Below are 21,773 nucleotides of genomic sequence, written 5' to 3'. Positions count from 1 at the left end.
TTTTTTTCTAATAAGAACAAAGCATTGAAAAAAGTCTGGATACTATTTTGAAAAATAAAATACAACCTGTGGACAAAGCACAGAATCCTCTTCTCCACTTGGCGCTAAGCTGTGTTGAAGGGTATCCTCAGAACCGTGCAGTCCGCCCTCCATATCTGCAGGTTCACATCTGAGAATTCAACCAATCACCATGGATGGGAGGACCGAATGTACTCTATACCATTGTTTGTAAGGGACTTGAGCACCTGCAGATTTTGTTGTGGAGGTCCTGGAACCATCCCCCTCAGGGCTACCAAGGGATGACTGTATTTCCTTCCCTCCTACAGCCATACAGCCCTGTAGCCTAGGGTTACAACATTTGCTGAGAGTTGTCAAACTGAGGGGCAGCGACATAGGACTTGAGAATTACCTGAGGGAGATTCCTATGCCCTTAGTCTCAGAAACTCTAAATCATTGTTTCTGAGTTTTGTTCTAAGAATCTGCTTTTTTAACAAGTGCATTTTGAAAGGCACTGGTCTAACCACACTTATTGTTGGTCATTACTCTTCCCTTCTGAACCCTTACTTATTCCATTCCCATTGCTAAGAATATTCTTAGCAAAATTATCCTTTTGGGCAGTTAACTCCTAGTGATATTTGAAGTCCAAAATCTACATCCTTTTTCTCTGTAATAATCTTTCCCCATTTGTGTCCCATTAGCATTTTTTAAAATTATTATTATTAGCATTTTGCATGTCTCTATTTTATTTCTTATCAATTTCCTACTCAAAGCATAGATCACAATCTAGAAGCATCATCACCTGGGAGCTTGTTAGAAATGAAAAATCTCAGGCTCCACCCTAAATTTACTGAATAAGAATCGATTTTTAACAAGATCCCAAGTTGATTCTTATACATATTAAAGTTTGAGAAATACTTCTTTTCACATTTCACAGTAGCTATTTTTTTGAGGTCCTATTTTTCTCTTTCTCTTTTGGTAAAACACAAATTTCTCCTAAACTGAGATTGAGTCTTAGAGGACATTATTTCCTCAGCTTTTAGCACAAAATCAAATATATAATAAGTATCACTATGAATGTCTTAAATAGGAGATACACTTGTAAAAGATTTCTTGCTACTACAAAGAAAGCAGAAGAGAAATGTAAACATATAAAGAAAAGAGAATAAAGATTAATACAAAACACGAACAAAGAGGTGTGTTAAAAATTATAATAGAAATAAATCTATTATAAGATACTTCATTTTCAGATGAAATCAGTTTCAAAGGATTTGTTGCCTTTTGTACCATAGCAACCTCATACAAGCAATACTTAAATTGTTACTTGGCTAACTTAAAAATTTTTAGTTTATTTTACTGCAAGTTTCAGTATCAAAAATGTGTTCTGTTATAATAGCACAAACCATTACCATAGAAACATTAGTAATCTGTCTACAATAGTGATTTTAAAACAAGTTTGTAAAGTTTCTTAAAAAATCCCCAGTATAGGTTCAACTGCCTTGAAAATGTTGATTCAGGAGTCCTGGGGTGTGGCTAGGAATATACATCATTATCTTGCTCCCCAGAAGATTCTGATTCATGTGATCATAAGAAAGCATTTGGCTGAATATGTTATTTGTTATGGGTTGAATTATGTTCCCCCCCAAAATATGTTGAATCCCCAGGACCTCAGAATGACCTTAATTGGAAGTAAGGTTGTTACAGATGTAAGGAGTTAAAATGAGGTAATATTGGAGTCACGTGAGCCCTCAAGCCAATATAGTGAGCCCTCAAGCCAGTATAGTTGGTCCTTATAAGAAGAAGAAAGCGAGAGACATGGGGAGAATGCCAGGTGAAGATGGAGGCAGAGATTGAATGATGTGTCAACAATGCAAAAACCACTAAGGATTGCTGTATGTCCCAAGAAGCTAGGAGAGAGGCATCGGACAGATTCTCCCTCAGAGTCCTCCAAAGGTACCAACTCTGCTGACACCTTTGGATTTCAAGGCTCCAGAAATGTGAGAAAGTAAGTTTTCTGTTATTTTAAGCTACCAGGTTTGTAGTACTTTTTACAACAGCCTTAAGAAACATACATTATTCGTGTTTGTCTTGAATGAGCTTGAGTACCACTCTTGTTCTTACTGTCAGAGAGAACAAAATTCTCAAACATTAACATAAGTACCATGATCTCATGAGCTTGTTTGAAATTACTGAACTCTGTATCAACAGAATCTGTAAGGCATGTTACTGGGCCTGTGCTCCCTTCTGATACAGCTCACCTGCTGATTACTCTTTAAGGTTTGTGTTTGCTATGCTTAATGTATTTCCTTGAAGGTTAGTGGATGATACAGAAAATAGTATAACATTAAATTGCATCTCTCCTTTAAAATACCATAGGAGGAAATGAAGTAAGGCTTTGCATCCAGATCTTACTAATTTCAAAGTCTATGTACTTTCTTCACTGTGGTTGAACTTTACCTTGAAGGCTGTTTGTGGGGGAGGGGGTGTGGGGATGTGGGGGAATATTAGTTTCTCAGGTTTGTACACAGAGAATCTGAACTACATAGAAACCTTTCCTGTGGAGATAGTTTATTTCTGTTGTTGAAGTTTTGGAAATTGTCTGCAGGAGATAATAAGTAGAGGAGAAGAGCTGAAGTAAAGGGCCTCATTTGTGAAGCCTTGCTGTGTTTGGAGGCATATGTGGCAGGTGGCAAGGGAGAAGACCTTCTCCACTCCTGTGCACAGAACCCAACACCACTATGGAAAGCTGTAGGGTGCGGTAGCATTTTTAAATGTCTGGATGTGGTATCCTCTGGAGTATTCAAGGGCTCAAAAGTATTTGTGGAATAATTGAATAAATAACCCAGGGAGCTGGATCAAAAGTGGATAAATGTAGAAGTGGTATGAAATAAATCAGTGGATAGAATGGTTTGGGAATTTTTGTATGACACCCATTTTGAAGCTACCAGAAATCATTTGGAGTATTTGGGGTTCTCAGAATGTTTCGTGTCTGGTAATCAAGGAGAAAAAGTCTCAAATATACAATTTAATTAGAATATATGTGACAAAATTATGTACTTACATGTGTAAACCTATATTATTTGAATCTCTCTTTCTCATATAAACACACACATTTTAAATTAATGAAAGCTAAGAAAAAGTAAGGAATTTTAATCCCCCAAATAATTGATACCATAAGTGGAAAAGCACTTTTTCATATTTTTCAACCTCCTAGAATCAGCACAAATTTATTTTAAGAGCATTTAGCGTTCAGCCCATTCTGCTTTGAGGATACACTAATAGGTGAGATAAATAGTTACTGATTTCATGAGCTCCTGTTTGGGAATTCAAACCAGAAAAAGTCCATCTGACATATGGAATAGTTCAGTGCTCTGATAGGAGAAATAGAAAATGTTGTAGGAAGTACATAGGTGTGTAACTAAACCTGATATGGAAGGAATGGGGGGAAAAAACCTTGCAAGAGATGGTAATGTTTACGCTGTCACATGAGTAAAAACTGTGAGTGAAGAGTGTGTGTGTGTGTACATGTCTGTATTTGCATGAGTGCATTTTGTGGTTACATCAAGGATGGGGAAGAGGCAAAGCTGGAGCTAATAATATGAGATGTTCTACCTCATTAGTGATCATAAAAATGAAGATTAAGTTAAAAATAATATTTTTCATCCATTTAGTTGGCAAAGATTAAAAAGTTTGACACTATCAAGTCTGGCAGAAAATGTGAATCAATAGGATTGCTTATATATTGCTGGTAGGGATATGAATTAGTACAGCCATTACTCAGAAAACTGAGATTACTTTGTAATCTAACATACTCATACACTGTAACCCAGTAATTTAAATTTTAGTTACATACCCTCGACCAGCAAAAAATTTTATAGCAACACTGTTCATATGGAAAAACGAGTGTGCCTTAAAAAGAGGATTATTATTCATTTAATTCTGTATAACAGAGGTCCAGGGAAAAGGGAAAATTATGCAGGGACTTGCAATCATGATAAGAAGATTGTGTCAGCTGTGCTAATAATCTTGACTGAAACTGAAGCAGTAGGAGTGGAGACAAGGGGAGAACAGGAGGTGTAGTTATCAGGTACCATTGATAGGATTTGTTGACTGGTTGGAGGGAGTGAGAAGGGAGGAGTCTGTAGGACTTAAGGGGTTAACTCAGTTCATGGTAGTACCAATTATTCAGATACTAAATACAAGGAAGGAAGCCAATGCAGGAGATGAGAAGAGGAGAGAGAATGATTGAAACATAAATGTTAGCTTTTCTTGTGTATCTCACAGTCATTTGCAGAGGACTGGGTGTTGAGTAGTTTCTTTGGATGTTTAATAGTTACTTTTATTGAAAAAAACATACTGGAGTGTTTGGAGGTTTTGTTTCTACATTCTGTTAAAAATGAGACATCGATAATTATCATGGTATCCCTTGCATCATGCCTCAGTATTTTTTATACATAAAAATGGATTGTCTATATATTTATTTCAAAATAAGAGAAGGATGTTTTCTGTTGTTTGTACCATTGTATATTCATAGATCACTTTCTAAAGCTCTGTTATCATTCCTGACACTTCAAAGGAGGATATTATCCCAAGCTGGCACTTAGTTTAATCTGCGTATGGGGTGGTTTGTTTTTCTCTTGTTGATCCTTGAAGGCTTTCATTTGTCTCTCCCATATGGCAAAAATGGTTACATATTTTTTGAGCATCTGCAAGGCAATATTTAATACCCTCACATTCCTAAGAAATTATGTTCAAGCTGACACATGTTTTCACAACCAATGTAGTTAAAATGTATAATGTCACACTGTCTGAACAGAATAGGGATCTATTGTCAGTTTTACTGAACATTAGGAATGTTATCTGATGCTCTGTAATTTGCTTTGGACAAAACTGAATATTTAATTTATTTGACCATTCAAAGAGTTTCATTTTAGATAACTATGTTTTTTTCTATTTGATCCAAATGTTCATCAAAAAAAAAAAAGAAAAAGAATCAGGATGAAGGTTGATACACAAAAGTGAAGGATATTGCAGATGACACCATGAACTTCATGTTTACATGCCTCGTTCGTACTAGATGTGACTCTAAATTCTTTGGTGTTGCAACTTAGAGATTTTTTAACCTTGGGAACAAAAATTCTATCCCCTGATGCTTCTTTTGGCGTTTTCTTCAGATTCAGATTACAGGCCACATGATGAAATAACTATCATTGCTTCAAGTTTTCAGACCAAAATTGTATTGCCAATTGTCAAACTCATTATTCAGTCATTTTACCTCTGAAAAAACTTCAGATGCTTCCAAAATTCAAATCCAGCATTAAAGGGCAAATGTGTTTTTTCACCACTGAGAGGATATAAATAGACATGCCACAAGAGACAGCACTCAGTTAGATGCATAACTTCTTCAGTGCTTTTTACAAAATCTGTTGCATTGCTTTAACTTCATATTTTCTATACTAAGCCAAGTATGATACACATATTTTCCCCAGGAAGTTTTCTAAATAGTTAGGAGACCACTAAACACTGCCATTAAAATCTGTATTTTGTTCCTCTAAATTAAGGGACAGCAAATCTTTTCTGTAAAGAGCCAGATAGTACTGATCAATATTTTAGGCTCTTCAGGCCATAGTGTCTCTATAGCAACTACTCAACCCTACTATGGTACCCAGAAAACATGTCTAGACAATAAGTAAACAAATACGTATGATTGTGTTCCAATAAAACTTTATTTATAAAAAAACAGGCAGCAGGGTTCATGAACCATAGTTTGCCACCCCACCCCACCCCGAATCAGTCTTATTTTTCTACTGAGTAGCCAACACATGCTTTTACCCCATTTAAGAAATAATTATTAAGTTGTAGAAAGATATGTAGTGAGCATTGCATAGCATTTGCACAAAATTGAATATCACTGGTGGAATTAAGGAAGCATCCTTTGTGTATTGGAAAGATTTTAATTCACCTCTTTGTTCATCCCACCAATACTTAATGAATACTAAATATCACCTTTATGTTAGGAACAGGAGAAATAATGATGGAAAAAGCAAACGCAGTCCCAGTCTAAGGGAGCCTGCATTAAATGCTTTGAGGAACACACCTGTGTGCTTCGGAATAGTATCCTCTGCTTTAAGAGGTTAAAGAGTTAAATAAAAATCACTTCAATTTTTTCCCTTTCTTTTTTTCCATTTTGGATCTCCAAGTCTTTCCATATCTTAAGTAGCAGACTTGGCTATTTATGACAGGAATAAGTAAGACACAGATGAAAGAGAACAAAATACTGTTATATAGGTAATGGAATTGCTGTATAGAGAGCTTATAGAATTTGATCAAAGTCATGTCTCAAGTGATAATGGAAACGGTGGAAATTCATATGGTAGCATCATTTCCCAATCTCAATTCATTTTTTCCTAGAAGAAGTCAGAAATAATATAGGCAAAATTAATAATTTGGGGACATCTGTAATTAACTAAGGATGCTATATAGGTTACCTCTTCAATCCTAAATAACAACCATCTTAGGAGTCTGAAATTATTTTCCACATCTGCCACATATTAAAACTAAAACTTAAAAAAATGAAGCCAAATCATATTAGAATTCAGGTCTTCCTACCTCAAAAAATCTGTGCTTCTTACTATATAACTCAATTATGCACCAGAAATAATAAGCACATTTAAATTATTATAAGTGCTATTAAAAACATAGCAAACTTTCTCACTTATTAAAATCTTAAGACTTGAGTTACAATAAACAGTAAACATCATGCTTCTTCTCTCATGGTTTTGAATTTGTTTTCAGGACAATGACTCTAGGTGTGACTTATTATTGTCCTTTGCAAATAGCTTTAATAACTGCTCAATCACAGTAGTAGAATACACAATATAAAATATTAACAATATGAGCTAGTGTTTAATGATCTATTTTTCATATAAAACAAGTCAACTACTCTTTCTGGCACTCAAGACATGGCAATCTGCCTTCTACCGGAGCAAATCCCAGCTATAAGGATTTGTGGAGAAATTTTGTATTAATCTCTGACATGGCACCTCTAATGCATTTTGCAGAGAAACTTCGAATTTGTGCTATTTTCACCTAATTGCAAACTAATCACTGTGGAAGAAATAATTTCACTCTGTCCACTATGCCAACCTCACAGAATACTGATAAGAATTCAAAGAGAAAATGCTTTTACTATACTCAGCACAGTGCCTAAGCTTTAGTGTGCTCTAACTCTCACTTCTATTGCTAAGTTAAATACATTTTTTTGTTATCTGTAAGAAAATTAGGATAAACTCAGAGTCTTCATGCTGCCTTCATCTTAAAAATTTAACAGTTTGATAATTCTATTGTAGTTATATAAGCTGCAATGTTTAATACTTAGTTTCAGCTCTAGCCCCATACTCATATAGCATAAGATTATTTTGAGTGAATTACATCAATTTTTGTATTTGAGTTATCTAAGATAGTGTTATTATTTAGATGGTTATCTTATTAAAATATTATTTACCTAGAATAATGTATTTTTATTATTTTAGTGTAGATTACATATAACATAGTTCACTTTGGATTATGAAGTGTAAGGCTCTGACGTATACAAGATGGTTATCTTGGTCTGGAGTCAAGAATAGTACATCATTCTAATATCCTTGTCTCCTTAGTGCTTACGACAACTCATTATATGTACTATTTTCATTTATTTTAATATGTGAACTACTTACAAGCTATTTTTCTTGAGTTTTCAAACATAAGTCTGAGCCTCATGTTTGCATGAGAATACTATACTTGAACTAGTATTTCAAGTTCCTATTCCAAGAATAATGAATATTTTCCCACTCCAAAGTATTTTGCAATATATAACCCAAAGAAAATGGTTTATCTCCGGTGCTCCTATCAGTTTTAATGAGTGTGTCTATGAAAGACAATGATATATTTTCAAGATTTGAAATATACATATCAAGCACCACTGTCTGGCTCTGTGTAAAATATTTATTATTCAACTATTCTCTCAAGTGACTATTTGGTTCCTGGGAATTTGGTTCAAAAAGTGTTTAACCATCTCAATATGTAAAAATATAATAATAATATAACCAAAGGTTTAATACCCTTGTAGGAAGATTTCCACTATAGAAAGTTCTGATATTCTTCTGGGCTAGATGTTTAAGGATGACTAAAGGAAACAGGTCTGATTTGTCATGACTTGATGATGGATAATTGTAGACATTTTAAGTAAGGCCATCTTACAGTAATGCATTTGAAAACAGATTTTTTGATTTTGGAAGGATAGAAAAAGATTACCACATCTATCTTTTAGGTAAGTGGATTATAAACCCATTTGTAGGAGAGTTCATTCATTTTCTCTCTTGCTCTATTATTTTTTTCCTTCCCTACGTTAGCATAAGATAACCTTAGACTTGCACTGCAAATGGGATAGGTATAATTTGTCGAGGAAAGTCAGGATCAACCTGCCTTCTGTCTTTCTGTTTTGTAGCTTACCTTATATAGAGTGTAAAGAAATCTTTAAAAATACCAGTCTACCTATAGTACTCCCAGATAGCTCTTGTTTTCTTCTTACAAGCCTTCAAGAACTATTGGTTTATAACACCACCCTCTTCTCCCCAAATATTCCCAGGTATTTTCTGAGCTGCATATTTTTCCTGAAAAAAAAAAGTATAGATTACAATCTAATGCACATTACTCTATGTATTTTTATATTTGTAGGTAATATACTCCATCCAAGTATGGCACAAAGTGTCCATCTGTAATGCACGCCCCTTTTCAATGCAAGTCTGAGGCATTTTCTTATTGTATAAACTAGTGATCTAGAAAATTGCTATTATTTCAGAAAAGTGCAATTTTTTCAAATTATGTAGGGGTTATGTGCTCTTAAGGGTACTTTGAAAATGACAGGTTTTCCAAAGAAAGTCTTAAAAGCATTTATGGGAGTCCAAAAAAAACAGTGCTTTCAGTAAAAGGAAAAAACACTTTGATTCTGTTAAATAGATCACCAAAATTATTTGCTATATAGCTTCTCTTGGAAAGTCATGTATTTCCTAGTTCTTTTCACTTCCATTCCCGTAATTGTCCTTCCTAAGATTATTATATGTAATGCAGTTCTGATTACATTAATGAACTAGTCTATGGGAAATATTCAAAAACAGAAAAGTAATAGAAAAAGAAGGGAGACCAACTGGAAAATTCACCCTGTTAGCAGGTTTTCAAGTAGGAGTCTAGCTCTAGAATTTGCATTTATGATTAAATCATCATTGCAGTTTACTCACCCGCAGCATCTTGAAAATGAAGGCATAGCTCAAAGCTGACTGTTGGTCTTCATATTTTAAAAATGTTCTATAATTTATGGAAATACTAACTAATACATTTTGTTTAGCTTTCTGTTATAATCCTGGAGACATAAAAGTAGGCCATCAAATCCACAGTTTCAGTTTTTCAAAGGTAATCAATGGGTTTCAGAAGTCCTTGGAATCAATAGTACGTTTTGTCTATGAGAGAGCATCTGAGTATCAATCCTTTGGTCTACATTCTGTGGGTTGTCTTTTCGTTTTGTTTATGATTTCCTTTGCTGTGCAAAAGGTTTTAAGTTTAATTAGGTCCCATTTGTTTATTTTTGTTTTTATTTTCATTACCCTAAGAGGTGGATCAAAAAAGATATTGTTGCAATTTATGTCAAAGAGTGTTCTGCCTATGTTTTCCTCTAAGAGTTTTATAGTATCCGGCCTTACATTTAGGTCTTTAATTCATTTTGAGTTTATTTTTCTGTGTGGTATTAGGTAGTGTTCTAATTTCATTATTTTACATGTAGCTGTCCCAGTTTTCCCAGTACCACTTATTGAAGAGACTTTTTTCTCCATTTTATATTCTTGCCTCCTTTGTCATTGATTGGTTGTCCATAGGTGCGTGGGTTTATCAATAGGCTTAATTTTTAACATAAAAACTAAGAAGACTAGCATGAAGCAAAGATTCATAAAGAAGACTCTATTTTCCATTTTGTACAAAATAAATTCCAATTATATATATATATATATATATATATATATATATATATATATATGTATATTCCTTATTACTGCCTTATTTTCCCCCCCTTAACCAGATCAATAAATTATTAGGATAGTGTGCTATATCTAAATATCAATACTTTATATATTAGTGAAGTTAAATTTCCTGGAAAATCTACCAATAAATCTCCTTTAGGAAGTGATGAAATGCAATAGTGTAGAATAGCTTTGTAGTAGGTAATAGCTGGGTTCATATGCTGGCTCAACCATTCTAAATGAATATTAAATGTGTTAAAGTTGGTTCTTTAGTCAAGGCTAGCAACATACTTAAATAACCTTCTTTCCCTTACCCCCAAAGTCCACACACAAGTTCTTATCCTCCGTACATTATACTGCAGATACCAGGAAAGGCAAAAATCAAAAAAAAAAGTTGAAAAAATAAATAGTGTTTCTTCTAAATATTTAGAGAAAAGCACAATTAAATGATCTAGTCGTGTTTTCATAAGATGGTAAACCTCTCAAACCTGACCAAGCAGATACTGCCAGTGTTCAAAGTAAAAAACAGTATCTATTAATATATGCTGTTAGCAGTGAATGTTGTTTGAAAACTCTCTAAATAATGCTTATTAACAATTCTATTGTCTTTAAAAATTTTTTTAATATAGCTATTAAAATCCATGAGTAAATGATTAAATTTTAATTTCCACAAATGGTTATTAATTACATACTTGTATTTACATCAAGGAAATGAATGTATACCAACACAATGTCTAATATTTTATTTAAAATAACAATAACACTTTCCATTATATAGGGCTTAACAAAAGCCTTTCAAAGTATATTTTATGCTCTCAAAATACTGCAACAAACTGATGCTATCCTTATAGTAAAAACAAGCAAACAAACAAAGTGCTTATAGTGGTTAAGTGACATGAAAAATAGTGTATAATCAATGAGGGAGTTGGAATTTGAAAATGAGAGAAGTTTTGAGTCCAATCTAATCCCTTTTTTAGAACAGTACTTTATAAAATTTTAAATTTTCTCTGTATTCTTAAGACGTGATTATATTATATAACATACTAAATGAGATTCTCTGAAGTAATTTCAGACTATTGCTAATAAGCATAAAGCAATTGATTCATTTATTTGTTTACGTCAGAAACTTTTAATTGTCACTGCCTTTCAACTACCTTCTTATTACATGCCTACTCATAACAAAGAAGTAAATGAAAATTTAGAGTGATATAATTTATCAGATTGGCTAATATTTTGCTATACCCACTGCCTTTCTTTAATATTTAAGTTCTGTGCTTATTACTAAATAGTTAAATCACCTCTCCAAGCCTAAAAGTGTTTCTTCGGTCTACTTTCTTGGCGAATAATGTTCAAGAAACTTTTAGATTTCTACCATTTATAAATTAATGACAAAATATATTTTTCATTTGTCAAGGTACTAGAAAGTTCTGAGGGAGGTATAGTGGTCAGATGAAAAGAACATAGACCTTAGAGTTAGCACAGATACTAAAAAGGTGGATTAAAAAACCTCAAAACCTCAGTTTCTTCCTGTAAAGTGAAAGCTATAATGCTTAACATACAATGGTAAATGTGAGGATCAAATGAGATTTACATGGTAAAAAGGGTGGATGTGTTAGAGATGTATCCTTGGACTTTCCCATTTCACACACTGAAACACTGGGATTTTCCAGCAGACAGAAATCAAAATGTTTTTATTCTTCTACTCTATTTAAGCCAAAAAATGATTATCTGAAAAGCCAGGGAGCAAGTTACGTGAACTTGAGATAACAAAGACTGCATAGGCTAAACATTAATCCTTGATCCATGATCTTAAGGGTCAATCTCAAGAGAGGTTCCTTTGCCCTTTCAAGGTAGTAAAAGACTCAGACTCATTTTTTAAAAAAAGAATAGCCATATATGTATGTGTGTGTGTATATATATATATATATATATATATATATACACATTTCAAAAGCATAGTCACTTGGCTTTCATCCAAAACCTGGATTTTTTTCAAAAGGTATCTTTGGAAATATTGATAAGGGTAATTCAATTCCATTAATAAAATCATCATAATGCTATTTGTAGCCAGGGATAGCTTAGTCATTTGACCTACTCTAGAGTTTACAATAGTCATACTTGTTTGGTCACAGTTGCCAAAACTGAGAGGTGTGCAAATAGTGAGACACAAGTCAACCTCTTGGAACTTCATGAAAATGGGTTACTTAGTAGCAGTTGTTTGTTTTTTTTTTTTAAAGGTTAATCATAGTTGAAGTAGGAACTACATATCTATTCATGTTTCTGAGTAGTTGGGAAAAGTGACTTCTCTTTATTAGGAATAAAATCAACTGTAATAATAATTTATTAATCTGAAGGAGTGATATATATTCTTCCTGTATGAGATTGTGAATTACAGCGAATTGGTGCAGAGAGGGCCATCTGAAATTGGTTGGATCAAATGTGCATAGGTGTCACTCATAATAGATTTTCCAAGTGAATAGATGTCCTAAATGTGTGCAGTTTGTATATTCCTACCCAGCTTGGGTCAAGTGGGTACAGGACACTGTCCTCCTAGGGTTTCTTGGGAAAAAATTGAACATAAGCAAATGTGAAATTTGAGTTACACTGAAAATGTTTCCTAATACGTCAGTATCGTTGGAACAAATTCATCTTTTAAAACAAACATTATAGTAGAACTGATTGTAGTTGGACTGTGTAACAACATAAGAATTTTTTTCTACTTTATCACTTGCTCCCCTTCTAAAACCTAGCAAAAATTGATGTCGGTAGTAGTTGGAAAGATTTGGTCATGTGACTCAAAACAAAAGAACCAGTAGAAAGTCCTTTGGAATATAAATGTAGAGGGAATATGCTAAAAAGGAATCAAGATTTTTCTTGTCTTGCAAGTTCTATCCCAGCTAAGAGAATAGAAAATGCATATATGGTGGAACTTATTAAAACAATGAAGCAATTCGTCCAGCCAGAGTCTGTGGAGAAGAAATGCTTGCATCCTGAGGTTGTAAATTTAAAAAAGAGTATCCAAAGGATGCTGGATGCTTTTGTGTTCTTGAAAAAACAAAAACCTGGAATTACACAAATCTGTGTGATTGTGTAATTCTTCTATTAATTCAATGGCTATTAAACATTTATGGTCCACTTGAGGATCAGATTAATGAAATTAAATATAGGGCATTAATGCTCATCGTGGTTCAGCCAATTGTGAGAAATGAAGCATGGGACTGTTATGGCACAGAAAAGATTCACATTTCTAAAGGGCCTGCTTTCTAAGATGTATACAATGGATTACAGGGTCATCCTAAAAGTTTTATATTCTTTGATAGGCTGAGAAACCATTGGTTGTTAAAAAGGAGTTTCTGTATTTTTAATTCAAAACCGACCCCTATGTCTATTATAATTTGAGTTATAAACAGTTTTCCCTCTTCCTCTTTTTTTCTGGGAACTTAATTTTTATGAACTTTTGACTTCATTATGATTTATTTGTTATTGAAAGTTACCAGGACTCCAAGCCAAAAAGTTTGTCCATATCACATCCTACAAAACTGCCAGTATTTTAATTTGGCTGTAGAGGGAATCTTCAAATTGTCTTGTCTGTTTATGTCTACCACACAGGAGATGTTGAAATATACATTTGCTTTTAACCTATGACTTAAGATACAGAATTGAAGCTGTATAATCTCTGCATATTTTTAAACAAGAAAGCCTTTATTCCTTCCTGAAGCAAAATAATTGCCAATCACAATTATCCATTTTAAAATTTTTATTGGGTAGTTGATTTACACTGTTGTGTTAGTTTCTGCTCTGCAGCAAAGTGAATCAGTTATACATATATCCACTGTTTTTTAGATTCTTTTCCCATATAGGTCATTGCAGAGTACTAGGTAGAGTTTCCTGTGCTAGGAACTAGCAGTGGGTCCTTATTAGTTATCTATTTTATATATAGTAGTGTGTATATGTCAATCCCAAGCTCCCAATTTATCCCTCCCCCCTCTTTTCCCCCCTGGTAACCATAAGTATGTTTTCTACATTTGTGACTCTATTTCTGTTTTGTAAATAAATTCATTTGTACCATTTTTTTAGATTCTACATATAAGCGATATCGTATGATATTTGCCTTTCTCTGTCTGACTTACTTACATCTGAGTTACTTCAAATGGCATTACTTTGTTATTTTTTATGGCTGAGTAATATTCCATTGTATATATGTACCACATCTTCTTTAGCCACTCCTCTGTCAAAGGACATTTGCTTCCATGTCCAAAGGAAATCATAAACAAATTGAAAAGACAACACACAGAATGGGAGATATATTTGCAAATGAAGTGACCAACAAGGTATTAATCTCCAAAATATACAAACAACTTATGCAACTCAATATCAGAAAAACAACCCAATCAAAAAATGGGCAGAAGATCTAAATAGAAATTTCTTCAAAGACATACAGATGGCCAAAAAGCAAATGAAAAGATGCTCAACATCACTAATCGTTAGAGAAATGCAAATCAAAACTACTATGAGGTATCATCTCACACGGGTCAGAATGGCCATCATCAAAAAATCTACAAACAATAAATGCTGGAGAGGGTGTGGAGAAAAGGGAACCCTCCTACACTGTTGGTGGGAATATAAATTGGTACAACCATTATGGAGAACAGTAAGGAAGTTCCTTAAAAAAATAAAAATAGAGCCACCATATGATCCAGCAATCCCACCCTTGGGCATATATTTGGAGAAAACCATAATTTGAAAAGATATATGCACCCCAATATTCATTGCAGCACTAATTATAGCTACCTTTTTATAAAGGATGGCATATTGGGGACACTCTTGGAGATTAATCTATGTTTGCTTCTACACTGGGAATAGCTGAATCACACAGACAATTCTACCATCAAAGAGGGAAAACATAAGCAAATATTTAAATTGAAACTAGTTTTGCATGATGTAGAGATCAAGACATTCTTCTGTCTCAACATTAGCTGCTTCTGTGACATGTCTGGGAATGTACTTGAATGTGTGATTGAAATAATGGGCTGTAGATGCTAGAACGGACATGCCTGTCAGTGTCTGGCTTGTCTAGTGTCTCATAACCTCACACTACTTACATCTGAGGTCATGACTTTTTAACTTTTTCTCTTGTAAGTAGTGGTAGAGTCTCATATACAAATGAGCCCAGTCAAGGTGTGAAGTAAAGCTTTATGTGCCAGTAATAAGGCATTGAAATTTTGATTTAAGCCTCTAGCTCAACTCACCATCTGACCACATAGTCTTTGTTAGGGTTCTCTAGGTTATAATTTTTCATGTGCACTAAGATCTCTAATTAGTCTCCTCACCAAGGAAATGGCTTGTATCATACAGAGAAGCACAACCTCAGGTTTTTCTGGGAGTTTGATGAGATTCTCTCATCATGTGGGTGTGGAATATCTTCTAAGGAAACATGTCATAAGTGTCCCACATCACAGCAAGGGGGGGAAGTGGGGGGTGAGGGGGTGGGATGAATTGGGAGATTGGGATTGACATGTATACACTAATATGTATAAAACAGATAACTAATAAAAACCTGCTGTATAAAAAATTAATTAAAAAAAATAAAAGACATTAACAAAGTGTAGGATATGGGTTTTCCTAGATCCTAATTCAAATAAATCAACAATAAAAAGACATTTTTGAGTGAATCAGGGAAGATCACATTCAGACTGGGTATTAAAATATATCAATAGATAATTTTTAATTTTGTTTTTAAAAAAAAGTGTCCCACCTCAACAAAGAATTAATAAATTAGATGAAATATCCTAAGTGTAAGGTGGCTCTTTTTCTGATAAATAAGTGCTCAGTAGTATTTATTATTCTAAATCTCATATGGAAGTTCTGAAGTCCTGGAGGAGTCTAAGAAAAGGAAGAACTTTAAATTGCAGTGCTTAAAGTTCAAAAACCATGAAGTCAGATAACAATATCTAATTGTTAGATGAAAAAGAAACTAATGCAAATGGCTATTAATCCAATAGTCATAAAAGTGTTGTAGAAATTTCTGAAACATTTTAAATAGTCGACACATAAATAGACAATTTTTAAGAATCTATTGTTCAGTAATCCTACTGAAAGCAAATTCTTGGACAAATTAATATTGTTTGATAACTTGGCTTAAAAATAGCTATATATCTTCTCTCTGATCTTTTCACAGTGTGAAATATAATGGAAGCGTAACAGTCGATTTTATGTAAGATCATGAAAATGCGAACATATTTTAAACTAAAATGACTTTTTAAAAGATTTATCTCTTGTAATCCTGAGGTGATGCTGCATGTAGACTTAGTTATTCCGTATAAACTATCTCAAAATGTTCATGGCATCTCTCAGACAAATTTTTACTGTGATTTTGTTGCTCTGTAATTATAAGCACCAAATGATTTTAGAACTTCGGACTAATAACTGAGTAAAGACAATAAATGAGTCATTTTGGTTACCTGAAGTCTTGAATTAACTATATAATTTCTTTGATAATAATCAGGAAAAAAATTTAAAAGTAACCAAATCTAGTTTTCTATGTACATATTTATGTAATGAACAGTGTTGTCTCACAGCTTATTGCCCTTATTAAATTCAGGCTCCAAGTTCAGAATAGTTAAAACTGTTGAGTTGACTTTTATATGAAAACCATGTTTAGTATTTCCCAGATGGCCACTAAGTAGCTCCAAGGATTATTCCCTCCCTTATAAAAGGAGAATTAGTAGAAATAAGTATGTACAGGTATTCTTAATATATTAATTAACTTAATGCTTTTGTAAAAGTTATCCTGTTTAGCAAGCTCACAAGAAGGAAAGAGTTGACAATTTAAAAAAGTAGAAGCCAAACCTCCCCAAGCTGAGTTGTGTACAAATAAAATATTATTGATGTGAGTAGGTTTCAGAAGAATGTTTCTTTCCACCTGTTTCATTATAGATAGAAGCATACTCATTTTAATGTGTAATGTTCTAATTTTCAATAAATTAATATTTAATAAGGTTTTAATCCTAGATTAAGCTATCCTCATCATTTTTGACAGTTAACACATACTTTGCTGGGTGAATGAAGGACCCTGGAGTTTTGTCACTGTCCTACTTACTGTCCATAATGTGTTTTTCTCCTAAGAGTAATCTTGACTTAATCCTTATGAAATAGTTATATGTCATATATCAAAAAGAGGATTCCATTTGCCTCCATTCTGACACTGATTGCTGCAGTAAATTATTTACAACCACTCAATCTTATCAAACAGTAGTTTTTCTTTTTCCCTCATGCTAGCCTAAAGCCCTCTTCTAAAAGCTACAGGATAGAGGAGGAAGCAGTAAAAGAACAATAATTTCAATTAAGTATTTTTCTTCCTCTTGTCTATTGGTATTGCAAGAAATAGAATTCATGAGTAGATCATTCCCAATGAAAGCTGGCCTCAATATCATAAACAGACACCTTCAGAATATTTAACTGAACTGAGTCAGGATTTTCAGGGCTCTTTTAGTCCACAGCTGATGGTAGAGTGAAAAGAGCTGCTAGGCAATCAAATATTATTGAAATGAGTATAATCATATAGAACTGAATGAAACTTACAAAAGAAAATATAATTGTGGGTGTTAAATTAAAATACTTTTTATATTATTTCTGACATTTTAAGTGGAGAAGTGAGCAAAAATGTTTTTTTGAAATATGGACCAAATTAATTGGGTTAAAATCTAGATGTTAGAGCTTTAAGTTGATCAAAAGGTAGTTCTAAAAAAAATGAAAACTGATTTTAATTTTTAGCTTAGCCCAGTTGCTCAGTCTGAAATGGAACATGTCACATATCACATATCAAGGCCAGATCTCAATGATAAATTACAAATGCCATTTGTTACACTTTCAAAAGCTAAGTATTGTGATTTCTAGGAGAAGCAGGGAGTCTCCCCAGATACAAACAACATAACAGGGAAGACGGAAGACTGCACATAAGCAGTAAAAGTCAAATCACCATTTAAAGACTCATAAATATAGCTCTAGGGAAAGTACAACTAATAGTAAAGAAGTAATACCTTTAAGGAGAAGTTACTAGAAAAGGAAACTATACTGTGTAAATAGCAGAAGTCCAGAGCACTGTACTGGGTATGCTAAGCAGACCTAGATCTAGACTGTCAGTTAGAGGAATGCTGAGTTCATCAGATGCACTAGAATTGTGTGTCCTGGAGAAGGGTAACTAACAACAAATTCATTCTGGTGACTAGTGCAATAGCATGGCAATGATACACTGTCACAAGTTATCAGGATTTTCAGGGAAGAGTATCTCAAACAAGGATAATCATACGTACAAGCTTAAATTTCAAGGTTTCTTGGAAGATTCCCCTTACAAATATATTTTCCCAATCAAATGTTCTACTAGCTAAATTTCTAAAATCTATTTGTCTCTTTTGAAAATGCAAATGATGAAGTCCTCTTACACAAAATATTGCTCATCAGTAATGAATACATGCAACCACTGAGTGGATTTTATTAAGTGCTTGCTATGTACCAGACACTATGTTAGCCTAATGGATTCAAAGACAAAAACAAACATAAAAAAGAACAACTCAAAGCCTAGAGGTAATAAGTGCTAAAAATGAAAAACAGTGTACTCAAGGTACTAAACATAGATACAAACACCTCTTTGTGCTTGAATCAGGGACACAGGCCACAAAGAAGTTTGAGGTAACACAGGAAGGATGAGTTTATTTTTTCCAGGTACATAAGACAAGAGTGAACACAGAAAAATAATGGAACAATGCATGCAAAATATAGAAAAATGAAAGGTCATGATATCACCATATATTACTGCCTATTGATGTTACAGTGTGAATGAATTTACTTTCCCTCTCCCAGATCATTTCTTTTGAGGCAGGATTACAACATTAATAATCTGTAAAATAAAGGAAACATAGAAGGCAGACAAGACATAAAAAGGCATATTTATTCCTCTTCCAATTGTTATTTGGGCTATCCTTGCTTACAGAGTAGAAAGATTTAGTTTAGACATGGTTGGCACATAATGATACCATAAACACTTAACTCTCAGATTCAGAAATACATTTTACTTTTAAATTTCCAAAGTATTTTCTCATGAACTGAACGGATAAGAAAAAATAAGAGTTTAAGAGTTTAAGCAGCTATTAGAACAATTTAGCAACATATCTGCCATCAACTGACTTTTTTCTCTTACTTTAAGTAGAGGCACTTTCTTCCTATCTCATATAATTCAACCTGGGCTCCTCTTGATTTTGTAAGGGCAAAAGAAAGAAAAGATATAGACTGCTCATTAACAGCCTCTATGGCTTTTTGATCAGGATGGATCTTGGTAATTCCATTTTCCGCTGAAGGTGTTGCATGGCAGACTAATTGCTGGCTATAAACGTTGTACTCATTATGCTACATTTATCAGCCCCTGGGGAAGAATGTTATTTTCCCAGCCACCATGCTGCCTAATATTGATTTTTTTAAAAACAGTACCACTGATTTGTACAGGTTTTGTAACTTGTGCCTTTCCTTTTCATACTCTCCACCTCACTAGACTCTTAATGTGTGTTTTATGCCCTATTGTTTAATCAAGTCACAAGCCTGTGGACTACCAGATAAGTTCAGCATGTTTAGTTATGACCTTGCTGAATCCTACTGCGTGAAGCCTAGTTGTCTTACCGAAGGAAGTCACAACAGTGGAAAAGAGAGTACAGATTATATATAACTGTATTCAATTGCTTCCAGAGGAAAGACATCTGAACTCTTAGGGCCCATAACATTGATCTAGACCTTCCTCCTACAGAGGTTGTGTTGTACCCATAAAAAACAGAAGATGAGTTACATAAGTTATCATCCCTTGAGAGGGGAAAAAGATGAATGAGTTCATTGTTGAACGAAGAGAGTGTACCTTCAGTTTTCACATTACCTGAGAAAAACTTCTTAGAATTGACTGTGTGACAATTATAGAAAATATTAATTACAATGATGCATAGCAACATTAATTTTTATTATACAATGTTTATTAAAGAATATCAATTGAACATAATTTCTATTACTTAGTAAAAATATAGCACTTTTCATTCCATGTTTTTAAGCCATAGGAGAGAGCTGAGAAGCCTGGCTTAATATATGGTGGTTTGGGAAAGAAACTATGATGTAAGCTCTCTTCCTCAGAAAAAACATGTAGTATACACTCTCAGAGAGGAGAGAAAATGATCATTCTCTCCTTTCCTAAACAGTGATAAAAACCTGGGTAAATGGTGAGTCCATTCATTGGGAAGCTGGTACTCCTCACAGCCTCCAGCTAGACAGCTTCCTGTTGTGCTCTGACATGTAGCTTAGAAAGCCAGACTTTCAGAATGCTCCACCACCACATGGAAAAAATAGCAAGCTGGGAAAACTCAATGCTGTCATTCATTCTTCTGTCCATTTAACAAATATATATGGTGCTGGGATCCAAGAGTGAAGAAAAGAAAGTATCCTGCCTTCAAGAAACTTGGTCTACTCTGGGACAAAGTAAATACAAAATAAATACCTTAAATTGACACATGTCATAATGAAGCAGGAAAGCAAAGGAAGGAGAGATGGCTTCGAGGGGGCATCTACTAAACAGGGTCCAGTCAGGAGACAGGTACCACTTCAGTTATTTAACAAGGTATTTCAAGAAAAGCAGTTGTTAATATTGTTGGAGAACTGTTGTGACAAACAGGAACATTAAAATATTATAGTGATAGTAACTGTAATTAACACCTCTTAGGCTGAACTAACGGAGAAGGTGTTGAAATTATTAAAGTTTAAAAGCCCAGAGGAGGGGCTTTGTGGGGCTGGAACTCTGACTTATAAGGAGGAGGCACTGCATGCATGAGACAGACATCCCAGGACCTCAGAGGAAGGACCTCATGGAGCAGGGACTCAGACTTTGAAGGAGGGCTGCCAGAGGATGGTTTTGGCACCTCCAGGGGTCAAAGTGAGAGTAGTTACGGGAGTGCTGAAAAACTGGACACTAAAATCAAATGCTATTGTTAGGTGAATTGCCACCACCAAAATCAAGGTGCACTGCTATGGTGGTGCTGGCAGGAACAAAAAGCAAGCCTGAAGCTGAAGGCAAAACAAAAAGATCTAAAACCTCTCTCTCCTCTGACTTTCTAGTCTCCCTCTAATGCTTCCAGTGACAGAAGATAATAGGGATCCAGCTAGCAAAGGAGAAATACAGTTTACAGGGTCCTTGCTGAGCATAGGAGAGTGAGTTTTAATCTGAGGAACAATGGCCCATCAGCTGGCACAGCAGGTAAACGTAGGGAAGTGAAGGGCAGTGAAATAAGCAAAAACTTCATGAAAGAGGGAATCCTGAGCTGAAGATGAGAGAGTGGGCAAGAGTTTTCCAGGGTCAGGTAAGAAATTTCGTATGAACCAGGATAGCAAATCATGAACAGGTGTGGTTCGCTAGAAGGGAAAACTAAGATGACTGATTTACCAGGAATAACGATGGGAAAGTTTATTTGAAAGATGATGAAGATACAACTGTTTGGATTAATAAAGAGCATCAGATGATGAAAACCTGAGAACATGAGAAAGTAATCTGGATAAACATTCACTACGTAGCCATTAATGCTTTAAGCAACACTAGTACTATGAGGTAGATGATTTTGCTTAAGGAAGCCTGAAGTGGTTACAGGTTTTAGGATGAATGGATGGAAGAGGAGGAGAATGGAGTCCAGTATAGGAATTATTCTTATAGTA

This window comes from Balaenoptera physalus (assembly GCF_965194825.1).
Source record: "Balaenoptera physalus genome assembly, chromosome: 7".
Classification (NCBI taxonomy): domain Eukaryota; kingdom Metazoa; phylum Chordata; class Mammalia; order Artiodactyla; family Balaenopteridae; genus Balaenoptera; species Balaenoptera physalus.
The sequence above is the reverse complement of the archived record's forward strand: the minus strand, read 5'-3'. Positions refer to the sequence as shown.